General features: G+C 42.0%; 1 long non-coding RNA gene across 1 annotated transcript in view; it reads left to right on the top strand.

Annotated features, from left to right (window-relative positions):
* Positions 1 to 1,789, top strand: part of LOC111820789 (uncharacterized) — a 13,834-nt gene extending 12,045 nt beyond the window's left edge. The window contains exon 2 of the long non-coding RNA XR_002824301.1: positions 1 to 1,789. This exon is cut by the window's left edge and continues 8,927 nt beyond it. This is a non-coding gene — a long non-coding RNA (uncharacterized LOC111820789).
* Positions 1,790 to 8,964: the final 7,175 nt, after the last annotated feature.

The following is an 8,964-nucleotide window of genomic DNA, read 5'->3' as shown; positions in this document are numbered from 1 at the left end:
TAGAAACATGACATGGCCTTCTGATGGCCTGTGAAAAGACTGACTGCACACACAGAAGATTCATCATGGTACGTAGGATCATTTCAGAGTTCTCAGGAAGACTCCAGAATGATACAATTGAGAGAAAACACCAAACCTGAGATCTTTATTCTCTTGCCTTGCTAACTGGCTTCCACGACTTTCATAGGCTAACTGGTTTCCATGACTTTCATAGGCTAACTGGTTTCCATGACTTTCATAGCCAGTATATAGTCTAGCACATGAGATTGTCATTGTTAAGAGTTTTTTTTTTTCTTTTGATTCTGTTTTTGTTTCTGGCATCATGTATGAAGCAGCTTAGGAAAAGTAAATATCCATTGTAATCTGTCCTCTGACATTGTATTACCACCTTCAGGCCGCTCCAGAGTGTTGCTTTTTTATATCTGGAGAGAAGCAATTAAAGAGAAGAAAAAATCATCTGCTAAAATGGATCTTAGATGCTTGTTCCCTAGTTTGCAAAAGCAGTTTGGCTATTTTGCCCTTGAGCTCTAAAAATGTTGCTGATTGGCTGATTGTTATTTTGTAATAATAAATGGCATGTATCCAAGTAAGCATTCCGATGACCTCCACAATAAAATGTGATTCTTGGCTGCAAGGTCTATTGGGGGTGGCAGGCTGCCAGCCACTCATATATCATTTACAGGTGGCTGTTTCTGACAGGCCAGTGTTATTGTAAATGAGTGACGGTCCCTATAACTCACCTGTAAGCCTTACTCCACTTGCCGAGGGCTTCCGAGATCCCCCACCCCCTTCACCACACGTGCTCCTCCCGCTTGAAGACCCACATGCACAGACCCTCACACGCAGGCTGACTGCAACGAGCTCATCAGTAGGTGGAGCTACCTTGTATGTGATTGACGATAATTAGGTTTCAACTGCCTTCTGATGCAGAAATACACACCATTACAGCCTGGCCAATTCTGCTCCTGCAATCTTGCCTCTGAAAGAGTATTGATTCACTCTTTCACATTTTTAAAAGGTCATGGCAATAATTCCATCTGAACTGTGCTAAGTGAAAATAGTTGTAGAAATAAGACGGTTGCTTCTTAGCTCCACTGTAATTGAAAGCCACAATGGCGGTTTGTTGTTTTAGTATATTTTAATTACATGTGTCTCTCTGCCCTGTCTTAGCCTGATGAAGTGTGTGTAAAGTTATAAAGCAGGCGGCTCCCTGTGTTAATGTCTTCTGACTTTTGGCAAAGAGGACTATTTTGTTTCCCTACTGAGGAAGGTGAAGCCTAACCAAACACTCGGGTTATGCTGCCTTATTAATTTAGGAGTTAAAAAGAGAAGGCTTGAACCTTTTCCCTGCACTGTCATCTGCCTGCCTGTTTTTTTTAAATAAAAGTAGAATATATTAGCTTTGGTGAACAGGATGCTAGATTTGCTTACTTTCTGCAAATTACCACTGTAGTTGAACATCCTTTTCTGGGTTGACTGGAAAATATTATTCTCAATAGTTATCAGACCATAATAAAACAAGTTTATTATGAGGGTGCATAGCTCCCATACTGTAACCATCCTAGCAAGTGACAGGAAACTGTATGATACGGCGCAAATTACCGGAATACGCAGTCTGCAGTGTGAAGCTTTTTCCTACATCTTCAGCTTTTCTGAGGTAAAGGAGTTTTAAAGTGCTTGAATTGCATGTTTTAGGAAAGTGGGTGATCAGACTTTATGCTCTGAGCCACCCTGGATATCTCTCCCAGTTAGAGGAGAAAAAAAAAAAAAGAGTCTCAGCTGTTTTTAGTCTCAAAAATGAGCCAGTCATTGTACTTGCAAACTAAGGAGCATATTCTCATGGAGAGCAGGGGGATTTACGCACATAATTACCATTAATGCTAATGGCATTTATGTCTGTACAGCCCCAAGCATCAAGATGACAATAGATCTCCATGTCTTCACGAGTGAAAGTCCATTTAATAGCATTCATTTTACAACTTATTTTTTAAGATGATGTCCATATTCTTGTCACGGCATGCGTATGCCTAGTTAAAAGTAAATGTGGGAAATATTGAGAAGGGATGTGATAGGAAAACTTGTTCGTGCAGATGAAATATTGCTGAACTCAAATCCATTCATACTCTTTAAACACAATGCTGTATTCAGCTTTGAAACTGCTGGCATACTTTTCATAGTGCTATAAATTTGTCAGCCTAATGGGACATTTTGTAGATGTTTTCCTTTTTAAGTGCTTTAACAGGAGTAGGTATTCCATTGATTCAAAAATCCAGCTCAGCGTTTCGTTTCTTAGAGACGAGAATCATACATTTAATGTCTTTATCAGAAATTAAGTGGTGGGTGGTGCCCTTCATCTCAAGGAAAGAAAATCCACTCCCTGCTGAACTCTGCTCCCTTCTTGCCTCTGAGAACATCTCAAGGGCAGGGCACATGGTTTGCAGTTGGAAACATCAGTGGTCATCAGAATCTGAGATGGTTCCATTTCTTCACTGATTATAAGATCGTCTTTATATGTCAGGCCCAATAGCCTATTGAAAGGCATCTTCATGTCTATGCTGGCCAAGCAAATTCAGATCCAGGTCTTGATTTATCTCTTCTGGGACTTTGACCGTTAAAGGAAAGTAACTGATCTATTGCACCTGTCCAATCTCTGCAATCCTTATCTTTGAGCCAACCCAAAGCCAAAGGGCTCTGTGTGTAAAGCATGCAAATAGGAAGGGGACAGGAGTGCTGCAGTCCTTCCTGTGAGGTCCCTCCAGGTCTCCTCCATAGGTAGATAGCCTGCTCTGGGCAAAAGAAAAGAGCTTGACAACAGATCTCAGAAAGCTGCTCAAAAAAGAGAAGACACTTCTGATGAGCTGATGATGCCCAGCTGGTGACCTTCAGCAAGCCACTGGACCTCTCTGAGCCTATTTCCTCATGAGTAGGATTAAACAAAGGAGCCCTGGTGGCACAACAGTTAAGGCCCTCAGCTGCTAACCAAAAGATTGGTGGTTTGAACCTGTACAGTGGCTCTGTGTGAGGAAAGACCTGGCGATCTGTTTCCTTAAATATTACAGCCTTGAAAACCCTCTGGGACCGTTCTACTCTGTCACATGGGGTTGCTATGAGTCAAAAATCAACTCAATGGCACCTAATAACAACAGGATTAAGCAGACTGAATACTGGGTGTCTTCCCACTTTGAAATTCTATGGCCAGTGCCATGTTGCATTTGGTTTTTGTAAATATTGGGATTATAACAAATTACAATTAATAACCAGAAGGCAAAATTGATTTCTAAGGAATAAGGCAGATGAGGACATGAGACTCCAGAGTCTTAAATGCCTTTACACACTAAGCTGGTGGCACAGATAAGAGACAGTCCCAGGTCCTAATTCCCATGTCCAGCCCCTATCCTGATACGTGATTTTCCTTTGCCTTAAAACTTGGTGACCTGACTATTAACAGCTTGGCTGCTGAAGCTGCTGTCAAGGGTGCTAACATTAAACCCCGAGGGGCAGAAGGCAGGGGGCACTTTGTGATGGGAACTGTCCAGCACTACTGTCTTTGCTAGCATGACCAAATTGCCAGGTGGGTGTTGCTTTACCTTGCTAATAATTGATGTTTTCTGGTTTTTTTCCTCTTAAGATCACGGTCTCCTCAATTATATCCATCTCAGAACTCTTTTCAGCCCCCAAGGCATTGCCCTGCAAATTCCCCCGACTCTTACACTGTTTTGTGTTTACCCAGCGCCCAGGAGTGTTGTATTTTGTAGGTCCATGGCTCCTTCCACTCCACACATTTTACAGGTATTTTTCTGTACCCTACTTTCTGTACCATACTCTACTTTAATCATGTGGATTATCTTATTCTCAGTTTTAGAAATAGGGTTTCTCTGGCATTAATTCAACACTTATTGGAACCTTCTGTGTGTCAGCATCATGCAAGGACCTGGGGAAGGAGTTGCATGAAACACTGTCCGTGACTTCAAAGGCTCTCATCGTCAGTAGTTAACACTTGTATAAAACCTGTTAAACCCGTTGAGGTCGAGTCAATTCCGACTCATAGTGACCTGGAAGGACAGAGTAGAACTGCCTCCATACGGTTCCCAAGTAGCACCTGGTGGATTCTAACTGCCGACCTTTTGGTTAGGGGCTGTAGCTCTTAACCACTGTGCCACCAGGGTGTTTAACAATTTTCAGTGGACATTCACATGCATTTTCTCATGTGATTTCCACAACAATTTGGAGAGGTAAGCAGAGCAGATGGTATTACTGCTTCCGTTTCAGAAAATAATGGAGACAGAAAAGTTAGACAAGTTGCCCAATTTTCCATGGGCTAGAAGTGTTGAGTACCACCTCAAACCCCAGTCTTCTGACTTCAGACCTCTTGCTCCTGCCTCCCACCTAGTGTGAAGCACACACTAAGACAAAGGTACCCCGTGGCCACGGGTTTGGAGACCTTGGGTGGTGCAAACTCAGCTGCTAACCGAAAAATTGGAGGTTCAAGTTCACCCAGAGGGACCTTGGAAGAAAAGCCTGACTATCTACTTCCAAAAAATCAGCCATTGAAAACCCAAAGAAGCATAGTTCTACTCTGACACACATGGAGTCACCACAAGTCAGAAGTGACTCAGTGGCAACTGGTTTTATTCCTGGCAAATCCTTCCTATAAATTTGCTATAAAGTTTTACCTGTGTTCCTTGTTTCTTCTGCTTCTTCTTCTTCTTCTTTTTTTTTTTTTTTTGTCCCTCTCTCTTTTTTTTTATGCTTTAGGTGAAAGTTTACAAAGCAAATTAGTTTCTCATTAAACAATTAATACACGTATTGTTTTGTGACATTGGTTGCTAACCCCGCCATGTGTCAACGCTCTCCCCTTCTCAACCTTGGGTTTCCCATTTACTTTTGTCCAGCTTTTCTGTCGCCTCCTGCCTTCTCATCCTTGCCCCTGGGCTGGTGTGCCCAGTTAGTCTCGGCTACATGGTTCAACTATGTGTGTTACGGTTTGTTTTATAGGCCTGTCTAGTCTTTGGCTGAAGGGTGAATGTGTTCTTTGTTTCTGAGATGCATCTAACACTGTGAGTGAAAAAATAAAGCTCGGAGGGGCTGGTTAGGTGTTTAACCCAAGTCTACGCCTTGCTTGTTGGATTGGTGCCTCCCTTTGCTGATGAGACAAGAGCGGCGCTCCACTCTCTGAAGTTTCCAATCTTGCAGTTGTGTACTTCTGTGAACTTACACCATTGAGAAATATCAAGGTCAGAACATGATTGAAGAACCTTCCTACTCTCTTTTAAGTCGCTGCACTTGTATGATATTGTTTTCCACTGAAGAAGGTTCTCTTAAAAATGAGGTTGAGATTCCTAAAGAAATTGCTTCAATCAGCAGCAGGGCTTAATGACTGTTAATGGGAAGTGGAGATAGGATAGTAAGTGTTACTTTGATTAATAAGAGAACTGCAGAGAATTTAAATTGTGCCACTGATGGATTGTTTTCTTCAAGCTTGATAAGCACTTCTCATTTGTTCTTAAATTTGGTCAATACTGTTAAAGGCAGCAAAATGAAGTATAATTAATTCTATTACTGCTGCTCAGACCAAGTGTTACTAAGAAACGGATTATGATGCAGACGACAGCAGAAGTCACAGTGGTGACAGCTTGATGCTTTGAATACCTGTCATTGCTCGTTAGCCTGAAAGCATGAAGAAAATATTTCAGTATCCTGATTTTGAGATAGCTAAAACTGTTTTTCATCTATGCATGTACCAGTGACCGCAACACAGGGAATATCAATAAGATGATCAGCTGGCACTAAAAGTTACCGTGTTTTAGAAGTATGGAGAGTAAATAAAAGATTGAGAGAATACATCAGTTAAAACATCAGGAGCTGGATGTTCATTTTGAATTAATCACTAAGAAAATGGAATATGGATTTGACGTTGAACGGTTATGTTGAAAGAAGCTTTGCATATTGCCTGTTTTTCAGATTCTTTTCTTTACCTCTGCTATTAGTTCTAGTTAGAACTGTTGATAAGCAGATAGTATTTAGAAAAGAGCCACCTTATTTTAGTAGAGAATCTTATTTGCTCTGGGTACTAAGAGCCAGAATGGCACACAATTAGACACACACCTTCCCTTGTCTTCTGTAAACAGTGGGTGTGTCAGTATTTTCTAAATAGTTTTTATTCTTTTTCTTGGTCCCTTTTGATTTATTTATACCTATTTATTTAAGAGAAGTCCCTGGGTGGTGCAAAAGGTAAGCACTCAACGACTAACCAAAACGTTGGCGGTTCAAACCCACCCAGAGGCACCTCGGAAGATAGGCTGGCATTCTGCTTCCAAAACGTCACAGCGTTGAAACCCTATGGAGCACAGTTTTACTCTGCACACATGAGGTCACCATGAGTTGACTCAATGGCAACAAACAACAATTTATTTATTTAAGAGGCAGAAATCACTTTATAAGTCATGCTAAAAGTCATGCCTGAGTGTAGACTGATATATACAAGGCCTTGCCTGTTGGTTTTCAGCTTCTTAAGTAAGTAAATCTCAGCCTGGCTGTTCATACTCCTGGCATCTCTAGTTAATTCAAGGAGTGCTTCCAAACCTTAAAATGAAAATAAGTTAACTCACCTCTTTTCTTTTAGAAAATATGCAGTGCGTCAGTCCTATTTCACAGAATCCACCAAATAACAGCAGGATTTTACAACTTCTCAGAGACTAGGAATCACGTTCCCAACTGAACATGTGCACTTCTGTTTGCTATTTCTTTTTCCAAGTCTCTATTTCTCTCCAAGTGTGTTGAATGAATACAAAATCTAAGTGTGGTGGGTTAATGGTGTTAGTTACAAAGTTTCTCTGAAGTTCTGATTCTCTTATTTAAAATGTAAACCTTATCTATTATGAATTGAGGACTAATTCTCTTGCCCAGATGTCCCATAAACCTAATTTCTAAAGATGTGAAAATTATAGGAAGTACATTTCGTACCAGAATGTGAAAGTCAATCCATTCTAGAAGCCACTGGCTGGAGAGCTTTGGAGACAGAGTCTTGCAGGTGAAAAAGAGCCCTGAGTCAGCAGGCTGCTGGAGACCCAGTCCTCGTGGTACTCCACCACTGCAAGCTGACTCAACAACCTTGGAGCAGTCTCTTAAATCCCAAGACTAAGTTTTCATCTCTGTATGGTTAAGCGGTGGCCGAACTGATCTCCCAGTCCTTCCACCCTTGAACATGTTGGTCTTTGAAATAAAGCTCTAGTATGAGACATTCAAAGGAGCCCTTGTGGCACAATATTTAAGCACTCAGCTGCTAACCAAAAGGTGGGTGATTCGAACCAACCAACCACTCCACTGGAGAAAAATGTGGCAGTCTGCTTCCGTAAAGATTTATAGCCTTGGAAGCCCTATGGGGCAGTTCGAATGTGTCCTATAGGGTTGCTATGAGTCGGAGTCTGCTCGATGGCAACAGGTTTCTTGGTTTATGAGACATTCAAACAACCCTTTTCAAGCTGTTTGCTCAAAATAATGTAGTCACTGGTACAGATACTAGAGGCCATGGTGGTTCAGTGGTAGAATTCACACCTTCAGTGCAGGAGACGTGGGTTCAATTCCTGGCCAATGCATCTCATGCACAGCCACCACTCATCTGTCAGTGGATGCTTGCATGTTGCTATGATGCTTAACAGGTTTCGTAGAGTTTCCAGCCTAAGATGGACTAGAAAGAAAGGCCTGGCACTCTACTTGCAAAAATCAGACAATGAAAACCCTATGGATCACAATGGTCCTATCAGCAACCAATCATAAGGATGGCACAGGACCATACTGTGTTTTGTTTTGTTGTACATGGGGGTCACCATGAGTCGTGGGCTCAAAGGCAGCTAACAACAGCTTACACATACTAGAAATGCCCCATATGTTTCAAACTCATGCTCTCCTAGTGTAGATAATTCATTCCACAAACGAACTATGCTGTGTGCTCCTGGCCAGGCTTCTCTCGCCCTTACCAACCTTACATGCTAGTGGGGGAGGCAGGCAATAAGCAAATACATAAGCACACAAGCAAGGTGTTATTTCAGATAAGTGCACTGAAGAGATGCAAAGGAGGAAGTGTGATAAAGAGTGGTCAGAAAAGGGTTCTCTGGCAGGGGGAACCAAGGAAGTGAGAGAACGGACCACTGGAGGAGGGCTGAGGGGAAGTGTGTTCATTGCCGTTGAGTCGATTCCTACTCATAGTGACCCTATAGGACAGAGTCGTACTACCCCATAGGGTTTCCAAGGCTGTAATCTTTATGGAAGCAGACTGCCACATCTTTCTCCCACGGGGTGGCTGGTGGGTTGAACCAGTGCTTACCCACTACACCATCAGGGCTCCTTGAAGGGGAAATGTGGAAGGCATAATTTAGCCTCCATTGTGTGAACAATTTAGACGGAAGTTTTGTACTCATCAGCATTGTCTCACAGCCTTGTCTGAATTTTTCCTTTCTACTATACATGCTTTCCGAAAGCTGCTCTTGTTAACTCAAGAAGAACCAAGCAGAGAAATGCTTGTTTCCAAGCATTTTTATCCAGTCATTTCCAGCTAGAGCAACTGGAATAATTTTAACTTTGGTCTTCCAGATTACTGCAGACAATTCAAGTTCAAAACTTCGAGTTGGGTTATTTCCAGTCATACTGTCTCTCTGTGTCTGCCCACAGAATTTGGTACAACTTACGACTTTAGAATTACTGTATAATGCTCAGAGGTGTGAAACGCCATTTCGAGTAATGCCTTCCTTCAGTTAATACAGATAAATATTGATGGCAGGCAGCAGTAAAACAAGTCATTAAATTCTTCAGTGCAAGCACGTCCTACACTTTGCTGGAAGCTACAGAAATCACACTAGGCTCCAAGAAAACCACTGCATGTGATTACAGAGGTCTGCGCTCCCATCTTCCTCCTTCCAAACTGGACTGTGAGAGAGTGTCTGTCGGTGGGAAACTGGGAACCAACAT

Source organism: Trichechus manatus, unplaced genomic scaffold (assembly GCF_000243295.1).
Source record: "Trichechus manatus latirostris isolate Lorelei unplaced genomic scaffold, TriManLat1.0 scaffold00050, whole genome shotgun sequence".
Classification (NCBI taxonomy): Eukaryota; Metazoa; Chordata; class Mammalia; order Sirenia; family Trichechidae; genus Trichechus; species Trichechus manatus.
Note: the sequence above shows the minus strand (reverse complement) of the source record. Positions and strands in the feature narration are given on the sequence as shown.